Here is a 17,724-nt window from a genome sequence, read left to right on the forward strand (position 1 = left end):
CTGGGACTCAACTTTCTCAGAAACCTTGAGTCCTGGGACTTAAGTTAGTACCAGGACTCAAGGTAGCAAAATCCTAGTGAGAACCCTCGTTTGTTTGTTATTTTCTGTTAGCATAACCTTATTATGAAACACAGGAGTCGTCAGTTTTATCCATAAAGCAACGTAAACAACAACCAGTGAGCTTCACGAGCGTAGCGAGCAAAGCGACAGGAATGCAACGCGTTTTTTGGCTAATTCTGCTCTGGCACTTTATTTAATAAAACTAACAAAAAAACGTGGTATAATTCATGTCAGTCGATGTTTCTAACCTGATTTCTGGTCCGATTACCCTCTCAATTGCCGTACTAGACGCTTAAATCCAACGTTAACGACATTTTGAAAAGAATCAGTCGCCATGAGGGTCTACGTGACGTCACACAATTCGTTCCTGAAGCATTTCGAGTTCTAACGACAACGCCTGAGCGAAGAGAAAATTCGGACTACTGCACATTCATTCAATAGAACTTTTTTCCGCAGTAATTCTGGACCCACAATGCATCGCTTGTTGTTCTCGCTGCTAACTTCGTTCACGCGGTAACAACAACTAAAAATTCACAAATATAAACTCACCTTAATTTAATGGATATTGCATACAGATAGATTAAACGTTCTTTGTTTAAATTTTTGCACTTTTAAAACTTCGTTGATGGAAATGCAGCTAACAAACGACGTCATGTGACGTCACAGTCTAGACATTCCAAATGTGGTTTGAAGAGGCGAATCTTAGAATTAAGTGAACAATATGCGCTCGCCCCAACGGTCGCACCGTCAACATATTAAAGATTAGAGTTAAAAACTTGCAGATTTCGATTTACCTTCGACGCCATTTTTAAAATAATCAAGTTAACTCATTCGTAAGTTAGTCGATTGCAAAATATACCAATTCGCACACAAGAAAGTCGCACCAACACTAACCATTTACTCATATCATCACCATAAATATTTTTTTCTTTTGAAGAAATAAATATTTTGTTGACTTAAGGAGTTAATGCTGATATTTGGGGACACCAAGCCCCCCCCCCCCCCAACCCATCCCACAATCGCATTGTCTCGGGTCTTTCCGTCAATTGTGTTTCCGCTTGTCGGAAAGGCCCGAGAAGTTTCGATTGACATGTATCTGTGCCCCCGCCGGAGCTTTCGACGACCCCACTTTCCAAAGCATAAATTTCGGAAGTAATCCAATCAGGAAAATTACTTTTGATAAAAATCCCACTTTCTGATACTAGTGTGAATTTTTTAAGGTAATTTTATTTTATTTTTTTTTTTTTTTTTGTTTTTAAATATGAATTCCTCGAAAATATGTCAAACAAATTTTTTTTCTCTCTCTCTAAATTAAAAAAAAAAAACCTACGGTATGAACAGTATGAACAGGGAAAGGGTGGATCACCAAGCTTTTTTCAAATTTAAAAAAAATTCTAAGGAAAAATTGGTTCATAATGCCTTCCTCATTTATTGTAGAAAAACATGAGAATAGTACAATATTATAATTGTATAATTATGAAACATCAGTTGATGTGACCCAGTTTCTCTTTATACCCATTGTTAATAAATGATCTTAAACAATACAAGCAAAATGATGCAGGTGGGAAAAAAATAAGTTATTTTAAAGACAAAGGAACCAGATAATCAGTGGGGGGGGGGGGGGGGGTTATATTATATTTTTTATTTATTTGATAACTTATTTATTTTTTTATCTATCCCATCATAGCCGATATGACAGCAGTGTCTGCAGATATGCATTACTTGAATCTAGACTTTAAAAAGAAAATACTTCACAAAAAGGCAACATCACCCTAAATACATGTATTATATACTAGAATTTGTTAATAGGAAGTAACAGTTGTTCTACAACGATTGTCTTAAAGTTAATTAAATTCTAAAAACACACTGTCTTTACATTTTGAAAATCTTCTTTTAAAAATATTTGAACAAATGAAAAGTGTAGAAAATAATATAACAAATATAGCCCTTTCATGAGGTCGATCCATAGATATATATCGACATCACAGAAAAACGCATCGACTTCGCACTTCGTGTTCCGTCAATATGCTTTTCTGTGAAGTCGGTACATTGTATATCTATAAATCGACATCATGAAAGGACTATATTTGTATAATATCAAAGACCATCGTCGCAAACCACGGCCAAAATGTACGATCTTCTCCCATTCTGGCCGGATAGGACAGAGATATGAGTGTACACCGGAACTGGCCTGAGACAATAATCACATTTAACAGGTATAATCTAAAAAATGCATGCAGCTCCTATATACTATATATAGTTTTATCTCTTCTGATGGAATATGAAAAGAAATTAATGTATGTTAATTTGAAAGCATTGCTCCTGCATGTTAGTTTTCCTGTATACCTTTGAGCAACCGAGATGCATCTACTGTATTTGTTTGATTTCAGTTTAAAAAAAAAAAAAAAAAAAAAAAAAAAAAAACACCACCACCACCAAGAACAAAGGAGTTACATTTTGAATTAGTTAAAGAAAAAAAAACAAGTACAGCAATAAATAAATAAATAAATTAAAATGAGGCCATCTTTAATAAAATGGCAACAAAGATTTTTGAGGATGACCTGATAATCCAAATTCATATTTTTTAAGCCTACTTCTTATTTCTAAATTAATGACGGGAATTTTAAAAGTTCATAGATATCTCCTAGCTCGAGAAAGATACCATGTAACAAATGTTACAAGTCATAGGCGTCGGAACCGGGAGGGGGGGCTAGAGGGTTTAACCCCCCCCACCTTTTTTGCAAAAATTGACATAATACAGGCATTGAAAATTGGGGCTTACCTTTTTTCGTTGGTTTAGCCCCCCCCCCCCCAAACTTTCAATTAGCCCCCCCCCCACTTTCAATTTGCTTCCGACGCCTATGCAAGTCCAAACTCAAACAACATAACCATTGTATCATTAACCGCTCTAATTTAATTACCTATATATATTATACATTTATTTAACGTCTGATCAGTCAATAGACCAGAATATTCTCCCTAGGTGATGGGAACAGCTGAATCTATTGCCCGAGGGGACATTGAGTTGTGTTCGACACTCCAACTTCAATGTGTGTACTTGCTAAAATCAATTACAGACATTTATTGGCGAGGAAACTATGTACAAACTATGTTTGGAGTGGCAGTGACCAAATGTAAAAAAAAAAAAGTTTACTCCATAACACATATATACACTGTATAAGTCACTGTTGGCATCTCAGTATGCAGGGTAAGTGCATGGTCCAGGGCTGGGGGTTCTGATTAGATGTTTTGAATTGTCCAGATGGTGAAAGTACAAATAATTCTGGTAGTGTGTTCCAGAAGTATAGATTGTTCTTGAAAAAAAGGAATGCTGTTAGATGTTAATTCGGCAGTGATATGGTATGAATTTCAGGCAGTGACTGTTCCTAGTTCCTCGTGTACTATTGCTAGGGAAGGTATGTTATTTGGACTGCTATGAGTTGGTTGACTACTTTATACATAAGTTTTACGTCAGTCCAAATGCGTCTCTGTTCTAAGGAGTTCCATGTGAGTTCCTGTATCATATACCGGTATACAGATGTTATGCTGCGCGTGTGGTTTTTCTTAGTTGTAAGGTTTGTTGTTAACGAATCTCGTTGCATTTCTTTGTGCTTGTTCTATCTTTTTCTGTTTGGATTCTATATTGATATTGTGTACTTTAGTTTTGGTCCAACTAGGCTCTGGTATGCTCTTTCCTTGACCTTTGGTGGACAATGTTGATGGTTGCTCTCCAGGAATCCCAACACACTGGAGGCTTTCTTGCAGATGTTTATATCTATGTGTAAGTTGTACTTCACGTTGTCACTGAGTTCAACGCCTAAATATGGATGGTAATCTACTATCTCGAGTGGCTCCCCTTTCATGATGTAGTCGAAGGCTTTCTTTCTTGTTAATGTCCCAATCTGCATGATGGCGCACTTCTTGAAGTTAAATTTCATTTGCCAGATGTCGCTTCAGTTCACTATAGTGTATTCAGGCTCTGGGACCATAAAACTTAGATGAGCTCACTTTTGATCATAGTCTCATTTTTCTGCTATTAATTCCCTTGGTAAAAGTGAGACTGAGATCAAAAGTAAGCTCGTCAAAATTTTATGGCCCCGGACCAGTCCCTCTGTAGCTGTTCATGGTCTCGGTGGCAATGGACGGGTCTATGGACACAGTCATCTGCGAATAATCAAACAGTTGAAGTGTTTGTCTGCAATGTCGATAAAAAGGTGAGAAATAGTTTTGGCCGAAGCACAGTTTCTTGTGGGACCCCAGATGTTACAGGAGTCGTGCTTCAGGAGTCCGTCCTTCAAGAAGATGTTAATCCATCTCTGTGCTGTTCCCTGTATGCCGTATATTGTAATTTCTTCGACAGTCGTATGTGTGGAGCTTTGTCGAAGGCTTTCCCATATCAACTTGCCTTCCTTGGTCTAGTTGTTTGGCGACGTCATCAGTTGTCATCAGGCAGCTGGGATTCGCATGATGGTCTAGCTCGGAATCCATGTTGATTTTCACGTATAATGTTTCCTCTGTCTAGATGGTCCATGATCTAAGAGACTATGTCCAGACTACCGAGGGAAAATATTCCGGTCTATTGACTGATCAGACATTAAATAACTGTTTTATTAACTAATATCATACTGAGTTTATGGGCACTGCCGGTGTTGTAGGGTGAAACTTCACCCATAGTCAAACTTCCCCCGGAATTCTGGCTCTAGAGTGAGATTCCCTTCCCCAGAAGTCTGGCTCAAGAGTGAGACTCCCTTATGGAATAATTTTGACTGCAGAGAGGGAGAACCCCCGGGGGAGTTTCACTCTCCAGTCACACTTCCTTCCAGGAAGATCTACTCCACTATAATTCCCCCATAGTAGGCCTTAATCCCCCTTTCATTTAATCTTGCTTTTACTAGTACTACATGCAGTCATTCTATAAAGATAATGTCTCGTATGTCTAATATAGTTTGAAATTAGTGTTAATAAGACAGCGTGGGCATATTTCTGTATAATTAACTCTTACTTAAACATATTAGCTTCATATCCTCCTTTTCCTTTCCAGTTAGTTGACTAATTTTGAAATTACCTTGATTGGGAGGGGGTGTTTCACTCTAGAGCAAGACTTCAACAGGAAAACATGGCCCTAGAGTGGTCCTTTACCCAAGGGAAAAGTATTACTATAGAGCCGGGCCGAAATTTTGCAAATTACCGACTGACGGTCAATAGATCGCCGGTCCTAAATTCGCAAACTATTCACCGGGTTTGAAAGGATCATCCTGATGTTTATCAACAGAGAAAATAGTCAAAAATACAAAACATTTAATAAAACAGCAAATTCAGTTGTATTAGGTAATAAAGCCATTCTTTGCTCGCTGTGGCATTAGAAAACTCTGATCTAACGGTCCTATACCGTTTCAGTTGACGCTTTCTCTTATTACTCAGATTCATTCCAGGACTAGAAAGTTGTCATTTGCAATATCACAATGGATCAAGGCCACGATAAACTCTGAGGTTAAAAACAACAAAATATTCAACTCTGAATCAACTCCAACTGGACTTTATGATAAATGGACGGATAGAAGAATAGACAGATAAAAGTTAGACATGTTTGCCAACGTCAGATCGCCTTCTCCTTTGTGTGCCTAATCTTATGGACCATTGCCGTCCTTCTGATTCTAGCATTTTTACAAAAGTTGACTTTTTAATTTGTGATTTTGTCTTCCAGACTCTTCCTAAGTATACTTTATATCATGTATGACATTGAGCTTTAGATATACTCTTGAGTCAAGGTCATGAAAAGCTTTGGGGTCACTATTAACAAAATCAGGATTGAAGTAGATGTATTTCCAGTCAAGTTTCTCAACGTATGGTCGAGACTAGCCAGATTTTTAAAGTATTATGAAAACAGCATTTTGAGAAATAATATTAAAATATTTATTGCAGCCCGGAGGACCGGGCTGCTCTATACATATAAGTTTAAGTGTTGGTATATGGGTATTGAGGTGGGAGAAGTTATTCAGAATTAAAGGTTTTCTAAACATTAAAAAGATTGTTAATCAGAATGTTCTTTCCCTTTATAAATTACGAGATACACAATATATTTACTTCCATAAAGTGAATCTGTAAAAATATATATGTTTTTCATATTTAGTATATAAAGTTGCTTATCATTTACTATCGAAAAAATGACAGGTCCCTTTTTTTAGAACATCGAATTTTACTTGTCGCATAAAAACATAAAAATGTACCTTACACAGTTCGTGTTTTATATTCTTAAAGTGAAAGATATTTTTGAAAATAGGTTATGCATGTGTCTGGTTTCAAATTATATTTTATGCAGCCAACATTTACTTGAGGAATTGATAAAGTTTAAAAGGGTATCGTTTTTGTTCGATTTTCATCCGACTATAAGTTTTCAAAATATTCTCGACTATCGTCTCCATCATTTAGACGCATGCCTTTTTCACACATATCGAAGCGGTTTGATGATAAAGACTCATTTCCATTGTTTACTTTATTTATTTCCCGGGCGACAATTGATGGTTACATCAATGTTTTCTTGTCTTTATAAATATAAGTGTATTCATGATTTCCACCAAATCTTACGCAATTAATGGAGATAACGAAACAGTAATCAAGCTCAAAACTCCATTGAAACAATATAAATCGGGAGCAGAGCAAACACAGACCTCCCATTATTTCAGAGATGGGACCAGGTGTCATGGAGGAGTAAGCATCCCCTGTCGACCGGACACAACCGCCGTTTGCTCCTTGGCATAACTGGGCAAACGGTTAAATCCGTATAGACATTTCGCTGTGTAAATAATGACCTAATACAGGCCCCCGTAGGAAGCAAATTCAGTTGGGGGGGGGGGGCACAACCATACATTTTCAGTTGACATTTGAGGGGGCAAAAAAAAAAGGTCATCAGACGTTTATTGAGGGGGCATGTTAATAATCACTAGTAGTATGTAAAATGTCTGTCAGAATTTCAACGAAATGATATATTGTGTTTGCTGACAAGGTCACTGTATCGACCTAAAATTTTTGAAACTTCACAACTTTCATTTCAGGAATGATAACTTTTAATGAGACTGTAAATGTCCTTGTTTCATTAACTTGTTTATTAATAACTTGCCGCGTTTTCAAAGTCGATCCACGTAGAGCACACTCTTGCGTTTCGGATCAACTGGGAGACACAAACCCCATATGCAGGTGATAAGAGTATACTGCTTCATAAGTAAGGCAAGTAAGGATAAAAATAAAATCATAAAACATAAAGATTTGGAGTAAGGTTACCTTTAACGCCGATCTTTTTTCTAGTAGAATATCCAAGCACGAAGCAGATGTGTCAGACTCTGTGGTGTTTTTTATTTCAAGCCACTGGGATATATTGAGTTGCCATATGAATGGAAAGAACTTTTGTTACTGTGGAATCATTTTCATTCTTGGGAGTCAATGTTTGCGGGCAAGCAAAATTTTATTAGTTCGTGGGGACGTAATTTGGTGGATTACTCATATATATATAGAATATTCAATGAAAAAATATGTTGACAAAATACTTGTTCGAGGGTATGTAAATTATATGTATATCTAAATGTGGAGTTGAAAATCCCAGGAAGTGTTTTCTTCTTCTCATGAAGAAGATTTTAAATAAATACTGCTTCACCTAATCACAAAAATGGGTTTGCTAATAACGGTCCACCATTAGTACCCTTTGGAAATCCAACAGATTGTTGGAAGACATGATCTCCAAAAAAATTAATAGATATTGTAAATAAGGAACTCAGGCATGCATCTTTTTTAATATCAACTTCAGAGTACTTGTGTGTACAATCAGAATGTTTTAACAAAATAATTTTGCAAATGACCAGTGACATTGTAAGTATATTAACTAGTTCCATTTTTATTGAAAAAGCAGCTGTGTCTATGTTGTCAAAAGCATGGAATTTGATTTATTGTGGGGAATAATTGTATAAAGTGTTGAAAAGTCGTATGTTTTGATGTTATTGATTTTGGTAAAATTTTGTGATTCAAAATTTCTTAAAGTTCCCGAGTTTTTAAGTATCCACATCTGATTTACACCACATCTCAAATATAATGTTTACAGTACTCCCGAAGTTTCTCATTCACGGCTGTAAATATTTTAGTGAGAAGTAAAGAAAGAGGCTTTGTAGAACATTTACTGGAACCCGCTATGTATCTTTAAAATGATTTTTATGAAATTTAGGAATCCAGTATAGGTATGGTAATTCAAAATGTTTGTTTGTAGAGATTATTAAAATTATTTAAAACTGACATATAATTTCCATATTAGAAAGGGAGCTACGTGTATTCATAAGTAGGGTTACCTCTTTCAGAATTGAATCTCAGTTCCTCTAAAATACAATTTAAATAATGAGCCTTACAATCAAAGGCAATGTTGTTACCTGCTTTGTCAGCTGGATCCAGAACATACTGATCGTGTAATCTATCTAATTCTTGTTTCTGCGTTCTGGAAGACAGAAGGATACCATAGTTTTTATATTGCTCTTCAATATGCGAGATTTCTACATCCATCCGACACTTTCGTCTATTCTGACAAAGTGTCATGATCTTCTTTTTCATATTTGGTCCATCGCCTGGCGTAATCTTCCACAGAACTCATAACATCTATGACGCCAGTTTTTTGGTAATTAAAAATTTTGGAAGCAATTGTAGATGTACATTTAAAAGAAATACAAGGTGTAGAAATCAACTACAAAGTATTGTGGAATACAAGACTGACCCCTTTTGTGATTAAGAATATCACTTATACTAATTGCGTCAGTTACTTTGTTGGCATATCTAAGTTTAAGGGAAAAGGCGAAGATAACAGTGATCGATCTCAAAAAATCTATAAACAATACAAATCTGAGAAGACGGCATAAAACACTGACCCCTGGAAATTCCAGAGGCGGAATCAGGTGCTTAGAAGGAGTAAGCATCCCCTGATGACCGGTCACACCCGCCATGAGCCCTTTGAATAGATCAAGGATACATTCCGTAGGCAAATCTTGTATAAAAACAAAAGCTAACATTTCGTATGAAACAAGTCAGCGAAAATACGACCCAATGATAGGTTATATTTACTAACAAGTTCATTATAACGTCCTAGAATTTACAAAATGTTAACTTTAAACGAGATTACTGAAGTCCTTGTAACATCAACTTATCTGTGAGTAGCGTGCTTCGTTTTAAAATATGGTCGTACTCGGAGCAAGCTCTTGAGTAGCGAATAAGTTGGAAGACATAAACATCACAAGCAGGTGATAGTGGAATGTTACTACATACATAAGGAAAGTTGACGATGGAAAAGCTGAAGTCATCTCGCTTGTCATACAATTCGGTTGTTAGTTGGTCCTTATCGTTTATAGTCACCTAAACATCCAAGTATGTAACAGATGTGGAAGAATCTGTAATTTCTTTTATTTCAAGTTCACTGGGATATATTGAATCAACATATGAATGAAAATAACTATTGGTAATTAATAAAACGTCGTCAATATGTCTGAATGTCGAATTGAAGCTCACAGCAATTTTTCCCTCTTCTCATGTAGAAAATTTTGAATAAATTCTGCTTTATAGGAACATAAAAACAGATCAGCTAATAAAGGAGCACAATTAGTGCCCATCGAAACTCTAACATTTTGTTGGAAAACCTGGTCTTCGTAGACTACATAAATGTTGTCAATGAAGAACAAACGGGTTGTTTGAGCAGTGTTCCCTTCCGTAAAACTTGGCGGGTTAAAAAACCTATTATTTGCAATATCCAGAAATCACAGATCCAAGTCTGTATTCTGGTGTCGAAGAATCCAAATATGGGCTGTCCTTGACTTTTTCAAGTAGACAATTTAAAACTTTCAAATGAAGCGAGTAAAGTTTGGTGCAAATGTGACGAAGGCATAACAGCTACTGTTTATTTACATAAGGTAGTAGTGAATCAAAGGAGACATCGTGTATAATAGGTTTACTGAAAGACACCTTCACAATGTCAAGGTTTTGTGATATCGTTCTTCTACACAAACCCTCGATAAAAATCGCTATTTAAAAGTCGGGCTTGTGGTTACAAACCAACCAATGTGAATATATCTTTTATATCTGTCATTTTCATCTAGCTTAATGTTATAGCACATCTTTTGTAACTGTAAGGAGGAGGATCTTTCAAACATTATTCCCCGATATTTTATTTGAAGTAACTATCCCTTTCACGATAACTACGGCATAACTCTTTTGCAGGGCAAAGTAATAACGTTTGGCGAAATTTTTGTTGAGAGATCATGGCCGTACGAACCGGGGGGGGGGGGGGGGGGGCACGCCCCCCCCCCAATATTTTTTGCCGATATATATAATACTATAGAAAATATAGCTACTATATGTTTGTGCCCCCTCATTAATAACGTCTGATGACCTTTTTTTTGGTAGTTGATAGGTCCCCCCCCCAAATGAAAATGTATAGTTATGCCCCCTCAGAGTGAAACTGCTTCCTACGGGCCTGGAGATAATCAAATGACGTATATTAAGCTATTGTTTTACGTCATTTTTCACCACACTATATCATTTTGTCCAGCAAAATAGCAAGGCATCTATTCACAAAAGAGCAGTACTGCAGTTATCGTTAAAGGGTTTAGTAGTCACAAATCTTACAATATCGGCACATTCTATTTTAAAGACAAGGTATTTTTTTTACAGTAAAGGGTGTTTTCCAATTGGTTCCAGTCCTGGACCGGTAAATAAATAAAATGGTAGCTTTCTAGCCCGACTTTTAAATAGCGACTGTGTAGAGGAACGATACCTCAAAACCTCACTGTGACATTGTGAGGATGTCTTGTAGCCTGCAAACGAGTTTAAGTATTAATTAAAGATCCTCTATCAATTCTACACGTAAGAGTTTTGATTCCGAGGTATTTTAAACAATTAAAGTATACATCGTTTAAGTAAATATAAGTGAGTTGACATCTTTAGTGTATCACTCAATTTGAAATAATGCTAGATTTACAATACAATGTATAATATTTATAGTAAAGAAGTTTCTGAATATCTGCAATTCAGCAAATTATAGTAAGAGAAATTCACAAAACTGTAATATGCCCAAATACGAATTACAAGCCTAAAAGTCAACTTTTATTCCCGTGTTGCTTTTGATGAATAGAACTCTCGTCTTCAATGTATGCAAAAACACTTTGCAAGGTTTCACTTACTTTGAAAAAAAATAAAGTTGGTTAAATTTAGATATTGCACTAATTATAAACGGCTAGTCTAACATCCATATCAAGGAACTGTGAAAACAAGTTCAGCAACAGAAAAAAAGATAACATTCACATTTGTATCTTTGAAGATTGTCTGTATTATTTTTTAACTTTTATTTTGAGGTAAGAGTTTACAAACGATCCATCAAGAATGGCGGTAAATCCATGTCTCTAAATTAAAGTATTTAGAACTGATTCTATCATTAAGCTGGATCTGTGGAATGTCTGTTTAACTGTACTTGATCTTAGGTTCACTAACTTGGTGACGTCTTTCTAGAATAAATCTAACTTTCGGGTCGGTTAGTATTGTCACAACTCTTGATGTTACACCCTATCTTTGGACTGTTATCATGAAGACTATTTTTGTTCTGTTCATTTCCCATATCAAATGGCTATTCTGATTTTCTATTATATGCACTGTACAGAATATTAAGTTTTCTATATTTTGCATGTATTTTAATATGAATATTAAACTTAGTCATCTGTCTGTCTGTCTAGCTGTCTGTCTCTCTGCCTTTTTGTAAGTTTTTCCTCTGTACACATTTCAAAGATAAAAGGACGTTACGTCAAAGCAAAATTGTATTAATATCTGTCTAAATTGTATCTTTTGACATATGATTTCATTATTATTAAAGACCGGTATAACATCTTACATTATTTTAAATGGTTATTTTTACATTTTTGGAGAAAAAGGAAAATCGTTTTGGTTTCAATCAAGACATCTTAGAGCTTAAAATTTGTCGTATTTAATACATCATATAAATATCGTATTTAACATGTCGTTAAGAGTTAGGTAAACATTTGAGTTTTTGATAAAAAAAAATATAAGCATCTCTAAATATGGGGAAAAAAATGAACAGATATAGTAACAAGGGCACCGCAAAGCGGAGCATTCCCTCGAAGAGAGCATATCTTTAATCAAGACAGCATTCGACATCGATCCCGATCAAATTAAGTCACTTCCGTTTCGCACAGGACATTACACCCACAAACAAAGTTAACACACACAGGATTGCGTTATTCCAACTCCGTTGCGAGGGAATAACAATCATTTTTAGAAAAAAGAAATTGAGAAGGAATTGCACATCTATTAAATAAAATTTTGGGATTTGCTTACTTCCTCAATCACTGTGTTAATACTTGTAAGCTTTTACTGCAAGGTCAATCTTTATACATTGATCTCTTTTTTTTCTCTATTATTTGTTCAAAATAAAAAAAATGTAATAAAAAGTACTTGAGTTGCCATATCATCAATGGATTTCACTGAATCCCCTTCAACCAGAAGTACATGTATTAGTAATGTTATTTACAAAATGTATAAACCTACGCCACATACAGCCAAACAAAAACAGTTTTAAATGTTTCTATACTTCTGATTAATATCGAAACTGACGCATATAACAATAGACTGAGTTACGGAGTATTAATGTACAATGTGTTCTCCTCTTTTGCTTAGTATTAATCATATAATTGTGCAATCGGAAGTGATTTCCGGTCAGTTCAGTGAGTGCGAACGTACTTACACGTACAAAGAATAGCTTTTGATATTGCATGATAATTGCTAAATAATAATAGCAATATACATTCTTCCAAAACATTCCAAAAAAAAAAAAAGAAAAAAAAAAGTTTTTCTCTTTATATATAATTCATGAAAAGATGTTTATAATGTCTACTTGTAACATGCCTAGAAGACTTACACTGTATGTTGCACTTTATCCTTTATCTACAAATGGATTTTTCCTGAATAACTTGCTCTTTTCCTTTCTGTATATCTAATTATTGTCCACTCATATGAAACTCAATGTTACTATCAAGTTTTCTTGCTTTTGTTTCAAGGCGAATCACAGGGTTATTTTGGAAAGCTTTAATTTGCACTTGGCTAAATTATCTCAACGTTTAAATCCAAACTAAAAAGTGTTTTGTGTTTTCCTTTCTTATTACAATTGCGTTTTGGCACAATATGACATAACTGAAAAGAATGGAATACTTGTGTGTTCATCTGTACCAGAAAATCTTTGAATATGTATACAACATATGTATGTATCTTGGGCCTATTTAGATTAATCTTGTATACAAATATCATGCATTTCTCAAACGTATTTACATGTATGTGTTCAATTATATTATTAATATAGAACGACATCTGCATGGAAGGAATGCCTTCTTTCAGGGACCATAACCTAAATTCATTTTTTGGCAATATGATAGCATTGTTTTTAATTGCATGTTTAATAAAAATAGAGATTGTTATGTGAAATTTTTATTACTTTCATGTACATTGTATAGGACGATACTAATGTCCGATTCTTCTTGTATGTAGATGAAAATATTAGTTTCCACACACTTTAATTAAAAAATAACACTTTGTCTTGCATGTAGCAATTGTCCAACAACTCAGCATATCTCATCGGTTAAATCAGTTACTAAAAACCGAGGTAAAGACTTTTTGAACGGCATGATTTTTTTTTATCTTCAGGTACCTAGATTTTTTTTTTTAGAATTTATGTAAGAAATGTTGCTTAAAATGAAAGAATACTGTAAAATTCCCAATAGAAATAAGCCAGGCTACGAAAATCTGTCATTTTTCTGGTACTTAAGCCAGGGCTTGTTAGAAAACTCTTCTGCATTAAAGTTAAAGTATAGTAGAAGATTTACAACGAGTCACTGAGGAGGTAGGTTGTTTTTTTTTTTAAAAAAGTTAAGCCACAGGGCAGGACTGCTCTAAGCCCATTTAAAATGCAAATCTGGTTTAAGGGCTCCTCTTCACAATATACGTTGAAGAGTTCTACTTCCGTGGTAGTTTTATACAGTCAGAGTGATCTGCCCCTAGAACTAAAGTAAAATTAACTAAAATCTTTATTACCATGATTACTGAATTTGTAATTTCTTCACATTTTTAAAGGCAAAAGAAATTAATCATGTTCTTTACAAGTATTTCCCCCATTTAATCAGGCAACCGTGATTTCTTATCACCAATACTTTTTTAACATTTTTTTTCTGGGAGTACCAGCTAGGTGGTGTCCAATGCCGAAAATGAAACTCAATGATTACACCTTTATACAATATGTTTTCAAAAAAAAAAAAATGGTTTCATTGCTTTATATGGGTATCTATAACGCTTACCTATAGCATGGACGTATATATGTATACTTCGCCGGTTAGTTCCAACCCAAGGAAACAAAACTGTATCTATAAAATAGGAATCCCACAACTGAGAATATCTAGGCGAAATAAACTTGCATCTGGAAATGAACTCTGATATGAAAAAGCTGAACATTGTCCTTGTTAGCTTGGGTCATGCTAATTCTTCAAAAGTGAGAAATATTTATTTGACTTCGATAAATGATAATAGAAAAACCTCAAACTTTTGCTATCTCCTGTCACTTTAACCGGAATTTCAAGCCTCGGTCTTTTGCTCCTTTAAATATCCTTTACAAGGGGAGACCATGCCTTTTATCACTAACAATCGTAAAAATCTGACTGAAATGGTTAGAGCAGAGCGACATTTATTTACGTTTGCTTTGTACCGGAACCGGATATAGACCAGTCAGCCATATTAACATTTACAAAACGATATCGTGGTTGGTTTAATCAAAAGGGGGTAAGTTTGCTTAGTTTACAGTCGTAGAAAGACAAATCGAGTAGTTTGAGTCAAGGAAAGTGAGGAAGTTGGTATTTTGATAATTAGTTTGTTAAAAAGGGATTACCTGAAATGGCAACTGTATAGCTATTGCGCATGGATATTATCTCCGCTTGTTCCATGAGCATGTCACCACATAATTTACATATGCACAGAACACCTTAAAAATAGTGAATACGTGTGATTCTATACTACTTTTCAGATTAAGCTTTTCTTTTTTGAGAAAGAAAATAATCAAAATGTTACCACTAGAGTAGCAAACGAGTCAATAATAAAATGTAAACAAGAGGTCATGGGTAATCTAATTTTAGACGGTGTCAAACTGAGGCTATCGCCATTGTTGTTTATCGTGTACGCAGTGTTGAACTTGGAGCAGCGCTGACAAAGACGAACAACCTGAATTGAACAGTTATCCATATTTCAAGATTCAAAAGATTTTATTGTTTATGTTTTGATTTTTAAAATGCATGTGTAGGCCTGTATACATCGATTGCAATCCACGAGATTAATGCGGACAAGGCAGAATATAGGCTAATGCCGAGAATCGGTCCCGGAAACGGAAAACATTTTCCCGGAATACACCAGTATTTAGAAAGACTATGTAATCTTTGTCTTTAACTTTGAAGGAATGTCTTATTGATCACATTTTACTAAGTCTATACTTTGTGTATGTTTTACAATATGTTAATAATAAAGCAGATTTCTATAAATCATTGTGTGAAGAGAATAAATATTATATAGGTGGGGACGTAGAGTACACATGCCTACAAATAATAAGAAATTGAAGAGACAAGTTAATTTTGATTTATTAAATAATTTACTACATATAGATTAGATCTTCATGTAGTGGTTAATACATCAGGCATCATGCCTAAATAACTCTTTTCCTAAGTAGATGTTAGGATTGACAATGTTGAGTATAGGAGCAAGTTAGTGCTGCATTATAATCGTATTATACATGGTCGAGATCCACGCACTGTTTTCTATATTTCTATACAACCAGGGATATACTTGTATTTATGTATTAAGATTATAGTATATACGTCCTTAGTACAGCAGTTCAATCCAAAACAAAAATTGTACAATGCTGGAAAAACATTAATATCGCAATATAATGTCGAAAGTTTGGAAAAAGTATTAAGTTATAAAATATATGTACAACGCAGCTATTGGATATATATTGAATGTTGAATAGGTTACTTTTAGGGTATATTAGAAGCAGATTTTCAGTTTTCGGAATGCTAGTGTGATTGTCCTAGCTGCATAGTGCATATCTAAATAGTACGGACGCGTAAAGGTCTCTATACATTTTGTACATTGTTTTACTTTTTGTTGTCATATCAACACATAATCTGTAAAGACTTCTTCCTTTCATGTACATTTTGTATTGTTTCTGAGTATTTTTACATAATTTAAAGCTAGCGTATTTTCTGCGCGTGTATAATGGATTTTACTGCTAAAAGTTATATCGACTTCAAAAAAAAAAAAAAAAAAAGGATTGATTTGAAAAATATTGATTTAAGCACGAGAATTACAGATCTCAGTGTGAAATTTAGCTCTACATACAACAATAAAAATATATGCATAATAGTTAAATTGATATAAATATACTAGTATTTTTAAGGTGAAAGTTTGAAAATATTGTTCTCCAACTAACTTCGCGGTAATTCTAATGAAACGTCACATCTCTCAGATTGACGGCACATGCACAATGTGCCATGTGTAAAGTGTCAAATATTTGTTGTATGATTATAGAGAAAAACGAATTAAAGAAGAAGGAGTTGAGAGGGGCATGATTAGTTTGTCCCCATTGAAGCAAATATCAATTTACATTATTCTAATTAAAAAGAAATGAAATATATATACAAGTTCAGTAATAATTAAAATATTTTTATGTAAGAAAAGAATATTATAAAAATGACACTTGCTATATACTCTGTAAATATTTGATGTTTTATCACTCTGTGGTAAACATGGGATCTGCTGCATAGACGTGAACTTCCGTAGCCCCCCCCCCCTCCCCCCACTCCGATCTCAAAAAATATAAGATGTAATTCATGATAGAATATATATATATATATATATATATATATATATATATATATATATATATATATATATATATATATATATATATATATATATATATATATATATATATATATATATATATTAAAATTTAAGTATTAGCACATCAGATCTAACATCTTATTACTTAGAATAATATAATAATAATATGTGCTTCATTGCAGCCAATCTGCATCAGCTTAGTAACAATTAAAAGGGGGAAAGTGTGGGGGTCAGCCAAATAAAATATTTGACAAGAAAAAAAAAACCCACAGATTTAATTAACCAACTGTGAGTATTCATCTTTACTTTCGGGATATATTGGCGGATCTATAATATACTCATGTAAAAAAAAAAAAAAGCTGGAGGAGGGGCACAGATACCACTGCCTCTCCCCCTCTTCAAAAATGGCGATGGGGACAGAAGCCCCCTATGGCTATGCCTATGGTCTAACTGCTGATGTCTGCATCCCGCCTTTTAAATTTTTTTTGAATCTGTATTAGTCTATAATCGTATACGATAGCAAATACATGGTACAGGAGCTTTCACTGAATCCCAAATGAAGTGAAGATTCATTTGAAATCCCGCCCCCGTGAAGTGAATTTAATAACAATACTTTCTCACTTCTCTCTCGGAAACATTCATATATATTTATATCGATATAACTATATATTTATCATTACACATCGACATTTCTATATTGAAATGATT

The 17,724-nt window shown here is 34.4% G+C and overlaps 1 protein-coding gene across 1 annotated transcript in view; it reads right to left on the minus strand.

The window, feature by feature from the left end:
* The window catches only part of LOC133186914 (uncharacterized), a 492,852-nt gene that overhangs the window by 432,837 nt on the left and 42,291 nt on the right, over window positions 1-17,724 (minus strand). The window lies entirely within an intron of this gene.

The sequence above is a fragment of the Saccostrea echinata genome, unplaced genomic scaffold (genome assembly GCF_033153115.1).
Source record: "Saccostrea echinata isolate AGI-Se365-2 ecotype Australia unplaced genomic scaffold, CSIRO_AGI_Sech_v1 ptg000014l, whole genome shotgun sequence".
Taxonomy (NCBI): Eukaryota; Metazoa; Mollusca; class Bivalvia; order Ostreida; family Ostreidae; genus Saccostrea; species Saccostrea echinata.